General features: G+C 36.6%; 1 long non-coding RNA gene across 1 annotated transcript; it reads left to right on the top strand.

Moving 5' to 3' along the window:
- The first annotated feature begins 16255 nt into the window (after positions 1 to 16255).
- Positions 16256 to 17542, top strand: LOC110675628. The gene is made up of 3 exons (XR_002499659.1): positions 16256 to 16384; positions 16443 to 16509; positions 16575 to 17542. It is a non-coding gene; the product is annotated as an uncharacterized LOC110675628 (long non-coding RNA).
- Positions 17543 to 20128: the final 2586 nt, after the last annotated feature.

The following is a 20128-nucleotide window of genomic DNA, read 5'->3' as shown; positions in this document are numbered from 1 at the left end:
AATTAGATAGCTCAGGCGTGAGTGAATATGAGCAAAATAGAAGTTTAAAAGTATTCTGCGCGATACAAAATGACTTACTCTTCGCATAATTCCACATAGCGATGATACCTTTTTTTCTACATTTTTAATGTGATTTGCCCAGCTTAGGGTAGAATCCAGCATCAAACCTTAGTATTTAAATGATGATACTTGTTCAATACAGGAAGAGTTGAGTAAGACTTGGTTTCGTTGTTGAAAAATCTTTCTAGATGAGTGAAACATCATATATTTGGTTTTCATTACATTTAAAGAAAGTAAATTAGAAGAAAAATATTGCGACAGAATACTCAAATCTTCGGTCATATGCTCCACTATTGCATCTGCATCTAAATGCGGATAGAACAGAGCTGTGTCATCAGCAAATAAACGTGGTGTTCCCTTTAATTGCAACCTTTTTAGGTCGTTCACGTACAACAGAAACAATAATGGACCAATATTGCTACCTTGAGGTACACCTACCCCTAAGGACTTTAACGAACTCTGTGAGTCACCAATTGTGACGAACTGTTTTCTATCTTGCAAATAGCTGCGCACAATTTCATTTGCTATACCTCTAATTCCGTAGGCCTCCAATTTATCTAAGAGTATTGCATGGTTCAATGTGTCAAAAGCCTTGCGTAAATCTAAGAAGAGTGCACCGACGATTTGCTTTTCATCAATCCCCTTTATTATATCGTCAAGCAATTCAACAGTCGCCGTAGCTGTACTGCTGCCTTGACGAAAACCATATTGAAAACTGTACAACACGTTGTGCTGTTTAAGAAAAGGAATAAACCTGTTAATAAGCAATTTTTCTAATATTTTATTAAATATGGATAGTGTTGAGATCGGTCGGTAGTTGCTTGTATCACATACATTACCAGATTTTAAAATAGGAATGACTCTAGCAATTTTTAAACAGTTGGGATATGAGCCAGTTTCAATAATTCTATTGAAACAATCAGATAGTATTCTGGAAAAGTGATCAGAATTGCTTTTGATGAGATCAACATTCATTTTATCGGGCCCCGGACTTTTTTACGCTCCAAATCATTAATAATCATTGTCACTTCATTAGCTGTAGCTGGATTCAAAAATATAGAACTAGACACACGTCTTACATTTGAAAGTGAGTTCACTCCAGCATCCATCTGAATGCTATCGGCTAATTTTTGGCCTATGCTCGAAAAATAATTGTTGAATATTTCACTAATTTGTTGATCGTCAGTGATTTTTGCACCATCTTCAATTAAGGTAATTTTATCAGTTTTAGCATCTTTCCCAAAAATGTTGTTTATGTGCTTCCACAACTTCGAGTGTGGTGTATTGTTTAAAATGTTGTTGAAATAAAATTTCTTGCATTGCTTCTTCGCTATGGTAACTTTGTTCGAGATGTGTTTTAGGAGATCTTTAAATGTATGTCTTGTGGGTTTCTTTTAACTCTTTTGATGGAGTTATTTTTAAGCTTTATTAACGACCACACATTGAAATTCATCCAAGGACAAAAACTGTTTTTAGTGCTTACATTCTTGGTAATAGTTTTGGAATATTTCACAAGTAAATTCTTATAAGTAGATACGATATTTTCAAAACAAAGGTTGACATCTGTTACTTCACAAACACTACCCAGAAAATTATTAAATTCGACAGCAATTTTTCGATGGTCTACAATTGTTTTTGAAATAGTTATTTTTTCTCTTTTGTCAGCTACTTTAAAGGAAGCGATGATCATAGAATGATCACTTTCACAGGTCGAGATTGTGTCATTCCTTGAGTTCTGAATGTCATTTAATCTACAAACTACATGATCAAGAATGTTCATGCTGATCGGTCTGGTAGGCATTGTATTTGTGCAAGCAAATCCATACGACTCGAGCAAGGACATGTATTTGACAACCACGTTATTATTTTTTGCATTAATAGGTATATTAACGTCACCAACAAAGAAACAAGAGCGGTTATGATTTGAATTATCAAGACAATCTTCTAATTTATTCATAAAAACATTGACATCAAATGACGGAGGACGATAGAAACCATGGACATCATACATACGGCCATTGATTGCAAGCTCGACAGAGATATGGTGAAATCCATCTGAATGAACGTTACGCACTAGAGTGAAGGTGATATCGGTCCTGATGAACATAGCCAATCCACCATTGGAGTTATCTCTGCATGAAAATACAGAATTAAAGCCAGGAATGTAATACAATTGTTTGTGTTCCTCCTTTACCCATGTTTCTCCTATAACGATAACATCGATTGGCACATTGCATTGGTCTAACGTTTCTAGAATTGTATCGAACTTCGCAAGGTCATTCATGCCTCTAATGTTCCACTGGAAAATACGTAAGTAATTGGTACTAGACTCCACGGTATGAATAGATTGATTGAATTCATCTATATTATTGTGAGAAAAGTTATCTACGAGAGCCATTTTGAATAAGAAGTAATAAAAAGAAATACATTAAAAGCTACACATATAGAACTCACATAAAATGTTTATCCTGTCTCTCGCTTCTTTTGCGCTTAGGAGATGGAGTTACGTGTGAAGATGAGTTGGATGCGCTCTCATTCACGAAACAAGCCAGGTCATTCCTATCCCTAATAACGCATGGTTTTGACTGCTCATCTTTTTTAACCAGAATTATTCCGTCCCTTCCAGCCCAGACGTATTTTAAATTTAGTTTATTTTGCAAACTCCTCAATTCATTGAGCATTTGTAGCGAAAGTGGTGTCAATTCATCCCGAATAGCAATATTCGTTGGCTTTCCGTTCATTACCATTGACTGGTCAATGGATGATGACAAAAGCTTTCCAAACTCTCTCTTTTTTGAAAAGAACGATTCCTTCACAGCATTATCTTTAAAAACGATTCGAATAGGCACAAGTTTGTTTAGAGCAGAACTAGAGACAGAAACTCGAGAAGCAGATATTATGGAATCTGATTCAAAATCAGCTCCGATGCATTCGGCTACTTTGGAGACCAATTCAGGTACACATTCATTGGCATGCACTGGAATGCCAAGAATAACCGCGTTGTTCGATAAGGACTCCTTGTTGGTCTTATCGCAATTGATTTCCAACTTATGAACAAGGGTCGTCAATGAAGTATGCGACTTCTGTAAATCTGCAACCTCAGACTTCAAACGATCATTATCTTTTTTCAAGTGCTGAACATCGGACACAATACCGTCGAATTTCGAGGATAGAAATTCTTGGGATTCTTCAATGGCTTTGACAATCGTATTAACTTCAACTTTTACATCTTGGAGCTGAGCGGATACAACGTTAATGACTGTTTTTTTCAATTCAAATTTCAGCTCATTAATCATTGTTGTGCGTTCATTTTGCATTTCCATGATTTTTTTGTAGATTTCAGAACATTTTGGCGAACAAAAGTACAAATTTTCTTTGATCTTACGAACAGCAAAACCAACTATGTTGCGGCATTTATAATGCGCGCTGGAAAAGCAATACAGGCATGTTGCAAGTTTGTTGATGTCATCTTCCTTCTTTTTGCATTCAACGCAATACATATCGTTGTCTAGATCATCCGTCATTCTTGAACTACACTGGTGACACAAGAAAAAATATATAAAAATAACAAAAATAAAAATAAATAAACAAATTTAATTAAACTACAACACAGCAGAAATTATGTACAGGTTAAAAAATACACATATCAGTAAATATAAGCGTGCACACGTTAAAACAGATTAAAATCAATTACTGAGACCCTTCAATACAACCGAAAAATGAGAACTATTCGCATGGATAATAAATATAAGCAAAGCATACGATAAGCGGTGATGTATGACTCTCAAAGATTCGCCCAGAGTGGCAAGGTTCACATAAATCTACTTGCGCAAGAGGAGTCGTTCATTCATCAAATCGTTCTTCCCAACTTCACCGAATTCTGCAATCCTATACCGCAACCACATGCATACCTACTCGCTATTTGAAAATAGGAGTAAACTGCGACGATGGCCCTTGCCGTAAACAAGCGAAACCACTATACAGTGTGCTACTGATGGATTTCTCCAACTTCGCCAAATTCTGCAGTACTAGATCGCGACCAACTTGCTTACCTACACGCTATGGATATAGATGCACTCAGCAATGGCCCTTGCCATAAACAAGCGAAACCACGAGTGTGTGCTACTGGAGGGCGTACTAGATCCACCTAAACAAATCAAACAAGAACTCTTGCACTTTCGTCTCACGGAACTAAGCACTGCCACTTAGACAAATAGTGAGTGACTCAGATCACAGTTTACCAGCACAGTACCAACACGAAATACGTTCATCAATATAAATAGCCAATTGAAGAGAATAAAGACAACTGATGATCACAACGGATTACAAATTTAATTTTTCACGTTCATGTGAGCACAAAACTCGTATTACTCGAATATGGTATAAAAGAACTAATATCTACTTGTTGACAAAAATAACAAATTAAAATCGAATTTATCACTACTAATTAATGAAATGAAATTCACAATATAGCACAATAGAACCAGCTACCAGAAACAGTGCTGCCTCGTCCTGTTAACTATATTGTTCGGCGTATGTAACAGTTCTATCGATCGTTGGCATATTTTTCGGAGATTGATACGAAATTGACGTTACTTATTGGATTTTTTTCGCGTCTAATATCGCATACCCCTAATTTGCCCAGTTCGAATGATCACTTGGGCAAATTAGGGGTATGCGATATTAGACGCGAAAAAAATCCAATAAGTAACGTCAATTTCGTATCAATCTCCGAAAAATATGCCAACGATCGATAGAACTGTTACATACGCCGAACAATATAGTTAACAGGTCGAGGCAGCACTGTTTCTGGTAGCTGGTTCTATTGTGCTATATTGTGAATTTCATTTCATTAATTAGTAGTGATAAATTCGATTTTAATTTGTTATTTTTGTCAACAAGTAGATATTAGTGCCGGTTCTTTTATACCATATTGCCTGTCTAGTGTTAGTAGTGACCAACACTACAACATCTAGCCGTTCAAGACCAGGACGTTAGGCAACGATTTGTCGTTTCGATTGTGTTGTTCACACATATGGCCCTCTGTTAAAACAAATTTTCAACTTCTATTCATTTCTCTCGTCGCTCGCTTGCGATTCTATCCATCTTGTCATTTCATTACTTTCGTTACTCCCTTTCACTCTGAGTATAGATATTGTATTCACCGAAAAAAGCCAATGAATTTTAATAATAATAAAGTCATGCGGTGATTAAACCTTATAAAAATAAAGAGGATAATTATCTATCACTGCCTAATATTGTATAGGGTGCCGGTGCCATTAGTGGACTACCTAAGGTATAAAAAATCATAACAAAATAACGAAGAGCCCTAACAGAGATCTTTTGGAGTCAACAGAAAGATTTCAACCTCTACTATATGGGAAAAATATAAAAAGAGTGATAAAACTATTTTTTTAACATAAAATCGCTTGAGCCACTATTGGTACACGTGTTCCAGTAGTTGCGCTAGTGCTCCAGTAGTAGACGTTTGCGAATGATACAAGTAATTTTAAACAAAATGGTAAATTTTTACATAGGTTTAACATTTTTCCCTAGGAACAGCAATTAATATCTTTCGAATGAAGCATAAAGATCATCTCTAGGGCTTTTCTTCATTTTTATACATCCATTTTAAAAACTGCTTCCATCCGTTGATCCACTACTGGAACACGACGGCTACTATTGGTGCAAGGGAGCCAATTTTTTACATAAATTTAATTATTTATATGACTTTTTGATAAGATAAAAAGCTGAAATTTGACAAATCGACTTAACTAGAGGCGATCTATCCACCAAAAATAGCACATGTCGTTTTTATCGAAAAATGTACGTTCTATTCCATAGTCCAATCTACTGGTACATTACAACCATTGGTACCGGCACCCTACATGGTTTAATTTAATTTTGCAAAGAAACCCGACCAGAACCACATATCAAGATTATAACACATTTATATCAGCAGCAGTTAAAATTAACAGAAATTGATAAAATTTTGTTATCTTTGTTACTTTGTTCTCAACTTGTTATATGTTTAGTAACACATTTATAACAACATTTGTTATATTTTTGACACCGCATATATAAGTTTGTTGCAAATAACATCCGATGTCATAAACAGTAACATAGTTTGCAATAATTTTGTTATTTTGTAACATCCTTGCAACACATTCTGTAATAATTTTGATATAATTGTAACAGCGTTTGTTATATTTTAGTTTAATTTGGTTCAAATTTTGTTACAATTTTTGTTATTTTAACTACTGTACCGTTAACATGTTTTATAACAACTGGTGATATAAAAAAATCATATCAGGGGAACACATTCTGTTAAAATCTTGTTTCTTCCTTCTAGTCGGGAAGCTTTCAGTCAGTAGTTGTGGAAGTGCTTATTGAACACTAAGCTGAGAAGCAGGCTCTGTCCTGGTGAAAACGTAATGCCTTGTAGAAGAAGAAGAAGGTTGCATATTATTTAGTGACATCTTTTGGTATACCAACTTTTTCCAGCATTACTGTCAAGATGTCACATATATCATAACTTCTTTTTCTATTCTTTTTTTTTCAGGTACGTCACTTTATACCAAATCGCTGTTTCCAGGATAACATTGTTATTGAAGTGGTAAGCCAAAACGTATTTCCAATGTCGATATTTTATACGTTTTCGCGAGAAATTTAATTGAAAGCAGTAGTAGTTCAGCAGTAATTGATATTGTATTTTTCCTGATCTTCCCCCACTAAAGAGTAAACCCATTATCATGCTTCCATCGCCGAACCTGAATGGTTTTTGAACGACTGTATCAATTTCAGCGAGCCCGAAATTCAAAGCACCCATTATTTCGATGGGATTCGGATCGTTACCAGGCAGGCAGCATCATCGACATCGTTCAGTGGAATTTAGTTTTCGAAGTAGACGGCTGATGGCGAAAAAAAATCGGAATCGGAAAACAATACAGTCCGAGTCGTGGAAAACCCCTTCAAAGATGGGGTAGTTTATTTAAATGATTATTACGATTGACATCGAAACAGTAGTGCTTCCACAAACAGGCAGAGGCCCTACCCGAGTAAGAAATTAGAACTAATTGAAATCGAGTTAACAACAATCATAATTTTGAATTAAAATTAACTGAATAAAAACAAAATTTTATAGCACTATATCAAAGCGAAAGCATAGGTAACAGTAGAAAAGTTGAATTAGAGAAAAATATCATCAAACCTTTACGAGTCAGTATTGTTGAATTCCTCGACTCATGAAAGTATTGAAGGAAATCATCGTTGTGTTCAACAAATGTTGTCTTTTGTATGGTCTCATGGAAATTTCGCTCTAGTATAATGGGTATAATTGGTTTTGGGAATATATATATTTTTTTAAAAATGATTCAGTTCCAGAAAATGGTTACCAAAATGTTATTAAAAACAATTTTTAATTTTATAAAGATGTATGAAGAATCAAGATTTAGAAATCAGATTCAGCTCGGGTAAACTCTCGAGTTTCCAACGCAACGAAGTGTTAGTCACAGAGAACCACCCCAAATGTTGTCACCAACGCCATCGAACTGAATCGTACCATTTTGAGCAGCAATGGAACGGGTTCAATCGAGTAAATAGCGATCCTAGTGAAGAGCGCAACAAAAAAAAAATGTCACATTGAGCTTTTCGGACCGATAGGCTTGGCTTCCATTTCATTCGAAGCATGGGTTGGATTATGTAGGCACTAGTGCATTTGATTTTGAAACCTCGACCCCAACGCAAACAGAGTTCGCTACTTTCTAACTGTAGTGTTAGTTTTTTTTTGTGTTCCGACACTTTTGCTTCGATTCAAACTGCAGAGGTTCCCAAGTGTAAATATCTTCATTTTTCTGCTACATATTTATTATTTGTTCTTTTATTGATATTATTATAGATATTATTTTTTTTCCATCAAACTGACCTTCTGTGCTAGACAATACTATCATTCTAATTAGTTAAAATCAAAAACGCTATTATTATTTTTTTTAAATAAACTTAACCTGAATGCTAATTAACTTGATCTGTGCCCAGCCTAGGGCTGAAAATCTCCTTAATAAAGCCATAATAATAATAATAAACTTGATCTAAATGCATACAGTCAATGACATAAGTTAGTAACCAAAGGCTGGTTTTCCATACAAAATGTCCAAGTTTGAGGTGCTGTATTTCAGCTTCTGGTAGTCTGAATTGGCTGAAATTTGGATGACGAACTATAAATAACTAGAAATTTTGTCTGTAAAGGAATTATTACATTGCAGTCATTTTACATAAAGTTCCAGAGGGTTGTTCAAAGACAAAAGTAGGTAACCGAGAGACTTTTTAATTTAATTCGAAAACTGTAAGTTGTGGGTTGTTAATCTGTTCCACAAAGTTGTTGAATTTCAGAAGTCAGACAAATTTGCAGAACACACCAACTTTCCACGTGCCGAAGCACTGGCAAAAACTGAATTTTTCGTAATGTGAACCATTCATTCCATTCAAAATGACCTTTTCAAAAAGTTTACTGATAAAGTAATGCAAGCTAATTGGACGATATCTGGAGCTTTGGCAGGATTTCTGTCCGGTTTTAAAATTTGTACAACGTTATTTGTCAGGAAAATATTCCAAATTAAAACATTTGCTGAACATAACAATCAGGAATGATTAACTATAAGCTAGATGTTATGATGAGTATGTGAAAAATTCCATCCTCGAAAGGGAATTTATTTTTAACAATAGTTCTCACTTCTTTCAAATCAGATCCCAGGAATTTATCGAAACGTTCTCTTTATTTAGAGCCCTGAGTAACTTGATTTTCAATTGGATTATAGAGTCCTTAATTAAAATTGTACCGCTATCAAGCTGCACAGAAAGTTTTTGAGCTTTTTCGCAATTATTAGTTATAGTTATTATAGTTTTCCTCTTTCACTGCCGGAATTGACTTCTGAGTTCTGAGTTGACGCCAAAAGTTTTGTTTCCAAAATGAGGTATAACGTTTTTAATTTCATTTTGCAGGTCCTGCCATATATTTTTCATAGCAAAATCGTGAGTGTGTTGGAATTTCCTATCCGTTCTCCTCACGTTTTGAAGAATTTGAGAGCATCGCCTGCATTAAAACCATTTGGTATAAAATTGTTTGGCATAATGGTCATTAGGTACAATGGCCGTTTGGCATAATGAGTGATTTAGAATATATATCGGCATTCTTTGAAGCTGTTACTGAGATCAACACCAACGAGCCCATAGCAAAAATTGTTGCCAGGTACTCAACATGCGTGGTGTAAGTTCAAAGATTTCCCAGGCCATGGATGTCAACAATTTTTGTGACATTAGAGAGCATAACCAAAATAGTGTATCTTTGAGCATGTTATACATACAGTACTGGACAGAATAGAGTACGTATTGGCAGTTTTTCATACAAAATGAAGAAGTTTGGAGGCCTGGATTACGGCTTCCAGTGCTTCGATTAACCTGAAATTTTAACCGCTGCTTAGAAATAACTTCAATTTTACTAAGCATAAAATTCATATTATTTTATGCACAAACTTTTAAATAATCGCGAATGTAAAAATTTGAAAAAAAAAAGATTTCTTTTATATAAAAATATTTTGAAAACAATAAATTTAACTGGAAGGTGTTATTTAAAAAAAAACTTTTCTGTCTTACCAAATTTGCAGAAGAGTATACCCGACTAGAGGCATATAATAAAGAAAAATATATCAGAACAAAATTAACATATCTTTTTATGATATAATTTTGTTAGAAACTGTTATCCACTGAAAATATTAAAACAAAAATATATCATATAAATTTGTTTTGACCAGTTTTATAATAAAATTGAACACATATCAGTGCAGTTCAATAAGATATATTTGGATTTTTTTTCCAGACTTACGATTGATTGGTTTTAAGATTTTTCATCCAATTTTTTTTTTAATCCTATCCTATTACCATATGGTAATATAATTTCATTATGTACCCATAGTCGGGTATTGCTTTAAATATGTTCATTTGAAAATTATTTCTTATTTAAAATATTGCTATTTTCGTAAAAATTGTAATTTTGTGATAACTCAGAAGTTTGTTTATGAAGTGATGTAAATTCACAACATAGCAAATTTCAACTTATTTAGAAGCAGTGGTGAAAATTTCAGGTCAATTGAAGCTCTAGAAGCCGCAATACTGTTCATAACTTTTTACTAAGATATTTAATATTTTTTATGTCTTCTTCAAAATTGTTAGATATCTTAAAAGGCGTGCTTTTTGCTGAACATCGCACCTCTCTATCCTTCGAAGTAAAGGAATTATCGATAGAAATCGTTTTAACAAGGCTTATTTGTTCGATAGTAAGAACCCATGAAAAGACGCTTATAGACAAATGTTTTTATCATCTGCCGACAGGGAAGATATGGTACTTTCATGATTTGTATGAGTTGTCTGCGCCATTTTGCGCCGAAGGCAGTTATAGGGACATAAACTACCCCTTGAAAAAAGAGTAATTCATAAATAACTTTGTTACTTCAAAAGATATCGTAATGGTTTGTTCAGCAAAAACACGGGTTTTTTCATGACAAATAACTTTGTAGAATACACAAAAAATGTCAAAATTCTCCGAAAAAAGTTATGATTTAAAATACGATTTCTAGGGGCCATTCACAAGTTGTTTCAAATTGCCAATTCTACAACTTTGCCGAAGACACCATATGTCTATCTGAATGTTTTGAAAAAAAAAATAATTTTTCTATCTCACTGCTAGGTGGATTGATCACATAACTTTTTTCATCGGAAGATGCGATTAAATATACCAAGAAACTTTCTCCGAACAAACTATATCGCTAAAATCAACGGTTTGGGCGCTATTCAAAAAGCGCATATAATCGACGAAATATAACATAGTGCAATCGTTTCATTTTAGGGGATAGGTAAGATCGTTGGAAGTGGCTTTGCTAAGAACGTTTGTGCACACTCCATTATTGCACGTTTTCCTTTTCTTGGGATGGAACAAATGTATTTTGGCCCTATGTCCTGGCTCTAGTGCCTTGGCTTAAGCGCCATTACTCGCTCTCTGAAACGAAACGAAAACTGTCCCTTTATCGTTGAGCAATGTTGTTGTAACATAGGCAGAATATCAATTGAGGCTTAGCATAAAGCAAGTACCAGAGCAATAGTGCTCCGAAAAAAAAACTACAGCAGCATATCCATACGATTTTAGTTCCGTACCAAAATTGAATAATTTTACTAATTTTTCAGATTTTGAAACTCTATTTAAACAATTTCTACAATTCAAAAATAAAATCTCTAAATGAAGCTCAACACTCAATATATGGAATATGTTGGAAAAATCTCACCATGACCATGACAAATGTGCTAATCCGATATACACCTATTTGATCTCCAACGCCGAATATTACCTCTCCACCGATTGCACCGTGTATTGAATACTGAACTTATTCGAAAACACTTGTAGAAATCATACCTGCAGCACACAGCACGTGCAAAGTGAGCCCTTAATGGCCGCGGACACGAATGATATTGAATCTTCTATATCCAATTTTTTTTTTCTTTACATTAAAATCAGAGTTTGCAAACCACTACACTTCTTCTATTGAATAAATCATAACACCATAAAACTATCTGTAATGTTTAAGCCACAGAATTATCACACTGCAGACTGAATTTCATCATAATAATATGTTTTATTTCACTATCTGTAATGTTCCGTAATAACGGAAAAGTTCTTCATCATTCTAAGAATTACTCCACAACAATCCCGTTCGGCTCACTGATTTCACCACGATAGTTTGGTAATTCTTTATCAGCCACTTAATCTTCAGCCAAAACTTCTTCACTCCAGCCGATTAACCTTTGAGAAAAACGTGACATTTTGCAAAACACACAACCGCACGTCACCAACGCTTGCTGCGATCTTTTTCACATTCGAAAATCTCTAAAGAAGGAAGACATTTCTCGAAAACTTATTCAAACAGACTCAAGTCAAAAGGGTATACAAAAAGACTATCGATTCTGCGTGTTTCGCAGACGAAATTCTACACGTTTCGCTCTGAACCACCTCTATTTTCCACTTTTAGAACGTTTAATTTCCGGATTTACAAAACGACGAAAGTGAGATTTTTAACTTTCACAACCTAACCACCAGTGTTGATAGACTCACATTCAAAATCTCAATCAATACGCTCTCCCGTGAGAGCAAACTCATTAGAGATCTGCTTCGCAAATCTCACGCTTGAGATTTTGATGCAAAATCAACTCAATCAACTCAAACCGTGAAAAATGATTCAGTCGCAAAACCCGGCAGAAACTCGTGGAACCCGAATGTTGTTGTTTACGTTAGAAAGAATTTACACAATTTTACCAGATTAACAAGAAATTATTGCCTTGTGTAAGTAAACTGTGGAAATACGAGACAATGAGTTAAAAAGGTGAGACAACTCATCCATGATTTTTTGACTGCTGAGTTGCATGATTGACAACTCACGCATGAAAAATCTCAAGCGTGAGTTGTGAGAAATTGAGTTATTCACAACACTGCTAACCACTACTTTCGCCGCTCCGCTGTGTGAAGAGACAAAGTGACTTAACCCCGAATCAAAACAAAACACTACATGAGTGGATTTCACACTGGTACAAGAACGTCGCAAGTAACTGAATAAATTGGCTTATCATTTGATCATATTTTTTTGAGGAAAATAATAGGAACTCCCTAGTTTTTGAACGTGAGTTCATTGTGTGCAAAATTTAAGCTAATGTACACGGCGAAAAAAATGTTGAAAAGGTGATTCATTTTAAAACAATTTTGGAAGACAGGTTGTGATTTTTCTGAATTAATTTTCTCAAAACCTTATGGAAGATACTTCGTCGATTTGAAAAAGTAATCAAGATTTATTTGAATATGAAATCAACAGTATTTATACTTATAATTATGGTTACATCATAGTTACGAAGAACATCCAATGTTTGAAAAAAGGGTAAATTTGTGCTAAATATATCTACATTTCTTCCAATAGCGCTTCTAAAAGAAGAATTAATGTTTGAAAGGAGGGTTATTTCTGGATATATAATAAAATACTATTGGTAGTAACTGTCCTAAAATGCATGGGTTTTTCCAAGAGCATATGATTGTTGAATGAAGTGTAATTTTTGTATCAATTGAATCAAAAAATTAGCCTGATGTCGTCATAAAGATTCAATAGAAATGTAAAAACGAATGTCATCTTAAGAAATCGTTGGTTTCGGACTCTTTCCTAAACATGGGCATATTACCCCCAGTTCCCCTACCTACAAACGTCTAACGCAACACTCCGAACAGGAGGCCGTTAACGGAGAATGTTTCAGAGGTGACCGGCCTGAAACTCCTAATCTTTGTCCGAGTCTTTCGAAACTACTACAAACCAATCAAGAACTAACTACTTCAATCCAAATAGAAATCATTCAAAATCACTTGCTTAAAACATTCATTATCAGGCACCATGTCCACAACTCAATTCAGAAATCTGTTTATTTGATTGCGCATTGTCTGGTTATTGAATTCAATCCATTCATGGATCATTCTAACTAATTCCATGGGTTTTTGAAGTACGAAATTCAAATGGAGCTCAATTTCTTATCCTACAGTGATCATTGACCTGTTTTAGACCCTTTCCGATCGTTCAGCTGCAAAGCTCCTTGACGACAAGACGGGATGACGAATTCGACACCTGTGGCTGGGTACTCGTTCCTCACTACGCGGTACGCCTGAGCGGCTCGCTCATTCTCTCGGCTTGACGAAGAGAGGTTAGGATCGATCGATTCGTAATCGGAATTTGGACTGAACAATTTTCCGACGAGGTATTTGGACACATCCAACGGAGTAGAAGCGTCTCCGAGTTCTTGGAGTGCGTTTGTAATGCTGTTTGCACTACAACTTGGTCGCTAGATTCGTCGCTCCGATCACAATAGAGAAGAAATTTTGCTCTGATACCAACTCAAACTTTATTGGGATACCTTGGTCTTTTTCACACAGTTACCAATCTAAACCTTTTCAACTTTAATCAGAGAATCTTCAATTTCTTCTCTTGTTCAGAATTCACCATATGTAGCTAAAAACGTGTTTTCCGCAATTAGCTTCAACTTTAGCTTTAAGGTGGCACATCTCGGAATCCAAACATGGCAGGCACAAAGTCAATCTTCTTATTTTAAGCTTTCTGCTAGTGCCAAGGATAAAATAGAAATGGCAATGAAGTTTGATGCTTCTTTCACGAGATTTGTGCCTTCAAAGTTTTGGTACATTATTGGATTTTGATTCCAAGCTGTTTCACCCAGTGCTGTAAAACGGCGAACAGAGTCTGTTCATGCACAACAGAAAAATGCTACCGCAACGGTGGTTCATTTTGTGCGATTGCGTTCTTGCTTTCTTTGCTCACGATCGCCCGAACACATATACTGTAGAGGGCATCGCATCGTTTTATTCTGACATGCACTCACGCATCCGATTCCCTGTGATATTTCCATAATAACACCATATATTGGTCAATTTCCTCAATACTGTCGTACATTAGTTTGTAATCTATCTATTATAATCATAATCCACCCAATTACAGGGTGTCCGCAAATTATCCGTACAAACTTTGAAAACCTGGCTCTATACAATCAAGCATAATAAATTCAATATTCTTTCATGGTTTCAAACATTGGCTTATTATATTCTTAAGAAATAAGTTTGACACATTTCCGATTTCAAATAATTGCAAAACCAACCCAAATGTATTAAGGTGTCTTAAAGGGAGCTGTTTTCCGAGCTTTATGACGGAAGAGAAATGTCCATAGAACTCACTGGAATTGAACCGCACAATTTTCTATTTCCAGTCTAACTTAATCCCACTAACGTGTAGATTACTTCAAATAATAATAGGACATTTGGATTCATCTCTTTTAGGTTTTAGGGATAACACATCCCCAGTATGACTAGCGGCCCTCAGGAAAAACGTCTCCGAAAAATTTAAATTTGCCTATCTCAGTAACAAGCAATCATTTCGAAATTTTTTAAAGTTATATTTTGTGTTAACATATAGATGTATTATAAAAGGTAAATGGACATTGATTTTTCATTGTTTTCAATATGAGATCATCTTTCCAATATTTTGCTGTTCGGATAATTTGCGGACACCCTGTATTCACAAAACTAGCTATGAACGGAAAAAAGAACGGCTGTGAGCAGCTGTTTACATTTTTTTTGTTCTGGTTCTCCAATGCAAGAATCTGTGAGCAAATCGGTCACTGTTGGTTCGTGAGCGTGTGAGCGTGGGTCCTGCTTAATATTGATTCATTTTGCGTAAACGGCATGATGCTTTCCACCACTGGTTTCACCTTAAATGATCTGATCAAAACAGGCACTCTAACCAAAGAGATCTGAGTTTGACATGACTTCATTTTTGTAGTCCCAAAACCTTAGAGTAGGCATTCAAATATATTTGCATCGCAAAACTAACAATATATGGTTATCTGCAGTGTCCTTGAGCAATACAATTGCAATACTTTACGACGTGGAGCATTTTAACTGTTTTCATCATTCTCGCCTACACATTTGTCTTTCAATTCGAGCAGTATGGATTGGACAATGTTGGTAGGCTTTCGAGTAGCTTAAGCTATTTTCAGATAGGCGAACACTTTAAAATATTCATTAGGGTTATCAAGTAAACGTTATTTAATTGAAGTGAACTTAATCATGTTCTTGGGAAAGTCCTTTTTGACGAATGCCAAATTGGGTTCTCTTCTTCATATTGATTTTTCGGACTGGAGAAAATCCAAGTAGGGTAGGTGTACCAATTATGGATGCAATATGTCAACAGGATAGATAAAAATAAAGTTTTAACCGCGTTTCTAAAACGTAGGCATGACTTGTTGGTGTTAATTACTAGTTTGAAGCCTTGCGAAACAGTTGAAATAAACAGTTTGTAACCGCTCGCGTAGCGAAGCCTTAGAAGTGGTCCGAAGCAATCCAGCTCAAAGCGCTTCATAACTCAATCTGGATTAATTGAGCGTTACCTCACGTAACGCATCCAAATTAGTCCGACTGTTATTCTAGCACGGACAGAAACCAAGCCACGCGAACCGTTTGCTTTTATTTTTGAGCACAGAAATGCTACTCTCAGAATTCTCTCAAATTAATTAACTGGATTAACCAATCAGGAGGCGACACACTTTGGCGCAATCCAGAGGTCTACTGAAACCTCAAAGGCAGGCACACGATCATTCCAAAATCGACCCTATAGTGAGTGAGTTCAAACAATAGAAAATATTCCAAATCTAAAATTCAATTGTGCGGTGTGATAGTTAAATTGCAACGGTAAATCACTTGTGAATTTGAATTAGAAAATTATATTAAATTTAATTCTTTTCCATAGTGGCACAGTGAGTGCATTTGCAAAGATAAAATATAAGCCAGCTAAAAAGTGAGCTTTAATAGTACAGGTAATATAGTGATACTAGTATCCACACAATGTGATTCTAAATCGAAAATGTGTTTCTGTTCGAAGGCCAAAACCTTCGAACGAAGGTTTTTATTACGGGCAGGTCCAAATCGGAAGTGGCCACGAGAAAAGACGGCACTCCCGTCGAACAAGCCGCCGCCTCGTGGGCGTTGGTCCCAAGCTCCATTTTGGACCACGCTCCCCATTCCACCCCATTGTTGGGGGAACAATACCGGTGCGTCGCCACATGCTTCGTAGGGGTCCCAGCAAACACCCTGAGTAAGTGAAGCCTATCATTCGCACATTTCTCGAATCGCCTGCAATTTTCCGCTAGACGTGACTGGCCCTACGCGATCCTTCACCGGCGCCGTCGCGCTAGCCCCGCTGCAATCAGGTGTGCAGTGAGACGTGTGAAGACCAGCGTTCATCCGATCTCGTGGTTCCGCTGACCACAGCCAGTCCGTTCACAGTCGAACGGCTTACAGTGACTCCACTGTAGCGGGTACCAACCGCTAGCCATTGTTCGGCCAGCTGGACCGAATTAAAGTCGCCATCTTCATCAACATCCTCAAGCCTCCGCCAGCGTCACTAGCGTCACCAGCGTCACCGACATTGCCTGACACCTGCAGCAACAGCATCGAGCAACCTAGTTGCGATTGAAGGTTAGACAAAATAGTTAATAAGTAAACCATTGTATGCACACTACTAACACCCTAATGAACACAACAAGTCGAATACAAAATCCCGATGAATACCGTACAAACTGTAGTGATTTGGTAAAGTCAGTTCCGTTAAATTGAGAGTCTTTTGAGTTTGGTTCCGCGATCGATAGACCCGCCCTGGGTAAGTTAGTCGGGCACATTTTAAAACGTGCACTGTCGCATCACGCTGCAAAGCGTGTTGGCGCTTAAGCGACAGTGTTTCTCAAATCCCTTAGGGTATTGGTTCACTCTGTCCGTAACAGAAGAGCAGTCTAGTTCGAATTGAGTTCCGTTTGAGTTGGTCGTTGAGAACTGCTCCTCTTCTGTTACCGAATCCGGTTCTCAGGATATCTACGGCGCAGGCGTACCGAAAACACAGGATTCGTATCGTTTCGTCTAGTTTTTGCATCTTTAAGGGTTTGCCCCGTATTTATCCTGTTACAAGTTTTAGTACTAAATTGACTTGAGGTTACTAAAAATGTGTTTTAAAAAGTGTTGTCTTTGTACCAATAATGGCAATAGCGTTCCTAGCATTCGACATAAAAGTGTACCAATTATGGATTATCGAATATTTGCACGAAATGAACTCAAACGCCATCCAAAGCGAATGATAATGCAACGCTCATATGTAATGAAGTGATTGCTCATATTTTTTTCCAAAAACATTGTGCTAAATAGATATTAAATCAATTTATTGCTATGGGTTCATGGGAGCAAATTGATTTTCGAAAAGGAGTCGAAATGTAGTGAAAATGCAGATTATGATACAAAACAGCATTAATGAACTCACATTACCTTTCCAGTGCATAGTTTTAACGAGAAAAGAGGGAAAATTCAAAAATCGAGAGTCTCTGAAAACCCCTCTCTACCATGAAATTAGCATCTTCCGCTTGCCAAAGTTTTCGAACGTGTAATTGAAAAATCTTAGTAATTGTGTACAAAACATGAAGATAATGCCTTACCGAACCGTCCCGTCGTGGAAGTCACCCGTAAAATAGCTTTACTTCTTTTATTTCACTGATCGAAATATGTAAACAAACCGCCTCCAGAGTATTGCCATAATTGGGCTCTCATACACTCTTTGTACCAGTTATCGACATAGTGGAAATATCACGATTTCCAACTTAAAACAGTAGATTTGATTGCTCACTACCTAAATTTATTCTTTTGTGCTCAGTAGGGAACATACATTTGTCGACTGAAGCAGTTTTTCGGGATGAAAACATAAATTTTGTAACGGGTGTTCTTTAGCAAACTGCTAAGAAGGTGACATATGTGTGAGGCAAATTTTTCAAATGTTCATTTTTCGAAGCTTATTGCACGAATGGTCTCATTATGGTTTAGTTACCATCAAATACAAATAGATTTATCATTCTTGTGAATATAAGCCGTTATGTTCTAGTGAAACAATAAGAAAAATCTCTTTTTGTTCCCACTATTGCCATAATTGGTGCTATAGCCATAATTGGTACTTCTACCCTAAATCATGTATTTAATTTTTGATCTATTCAGGTGAAATTCAATACGACCTTTCATAAACGTCCACTTATGAAAGTAAGACAATTTTTTTTTCTTATCAAAATGATTGAGAAGAAGTTCGCGATCTTTAAGGGATTCCGACAAAACGCGGCAGTATGCTTTCTGTGCTATCTGGAAGGAAACCTTGATTCCCCTAATGGAGTTCAGGATCTCCTGCCTACGACTGGCGGCACTCACATGACTCAAAGTGCCTGGGGTAGAGGCTACTTCGATTTAATGCTCGAAAACTTGTCTAGAGCATCGAACTGATTGCTCATTTCGATGCAATTATCAACATTACCCATTTCACCCTTGGAAGAAAGTGTACCTCTCGGAAAAACCATATATATTGAATATTATACGAGACCTTCTAAGAGTTTTTATTTTTCACTTAAAAATACTGTTTCTAATGAACTAAGAAGTATGGCTTCATTGCTTTAGAATGTTTAAAAACTTACGTCAGTAGAATGGACCTGTGTGCGCAACAGCACGAGAGTACGATGCGCACTGAGAACTTCTCTCTAGAAGTTTTGTCACGGTAAGGTGTTCCCAGCTACCGATAGCTTGGGAACCACTTCGCCAGGATAATGGATCCTATTGTCATGTTGGTTTCCCTCAAAAACCGGAACCGCATTGTTAGGCAGTTAGCTAAATGGCCCACACAGTTTCCTTCTCTCTTCATATGTTTCTGATGCTTTGAACTACTTCATGGCCATTTGGCGCGATGACGACGAGGACGGAAACCCAAGCTGTAATAACATTCACCAGTTAATGCCGAATAAAGACATTATTATTTTAGCATCCGCCTTTCTCCCTCGCTGTCGACGTGGCCCAACAACTGTCTCCGTTCCCTTCACCCGCGCCAAAAGGATACAGTGTGAGTCGCGTGTTGAGTTGACGCGCGTGAGGCTAGAAAAAGCCATTGGCCAGGGTTTTGATGATGGAAGACGGATGGCCCCGGCCAAAGTTGATGAGGACATTTTCCGGACTTGGACGGAACGTGACCGGATTTCCAACAGTAATTCCCAGCCAAGATTTATTGGCACTTTTCCACCACTTTGCACACGATTGGCCAGGAGAGCCAGACGGACTTGTGAAAGGGGGTGGGGAGGAGGGGGTTTTGGAGGTTTGTTTGATGGAGCGTGATGCGTGATGGTGTTCAAAGGCTTCCAAGTGGAATTGAGGAAGTGATGGCCAGATTAGGCTTCAAGGAAATTCGTCGTTTATTGCCAAGTAACAGAGTGACACATCAGTCAACTTCTCGGCTGGAACTGTTTGAGCTTTGTGTCAATACAGCTTAAAGGTTATGATTTCATTTTAAAGAGATTCGTGACAACTTCGTTTTTGCTTGACTTATTTATATTTCGTCAATCCGTTGATTCTTATACCAAATCTTATTTC

Source organism: Aedes aegypti, chromosome 2 (genome assembly GCF_002204515.2).
Source record: "Aedes aegypti strain LVP_AGWG chromosome 2, AaegL5.0 Primary Assembly, whole genome shotgun sequence".
NCBI lineage: Eukaryota > Metazoa > Arthropoda > Insecta > Diptera > Culicidae > Aedes > Aedes aegypti.
Note: the sequence above shows the minus strand (reverse complement) of the source record. Positions and strands in the feature narration are given on the sequence as shown.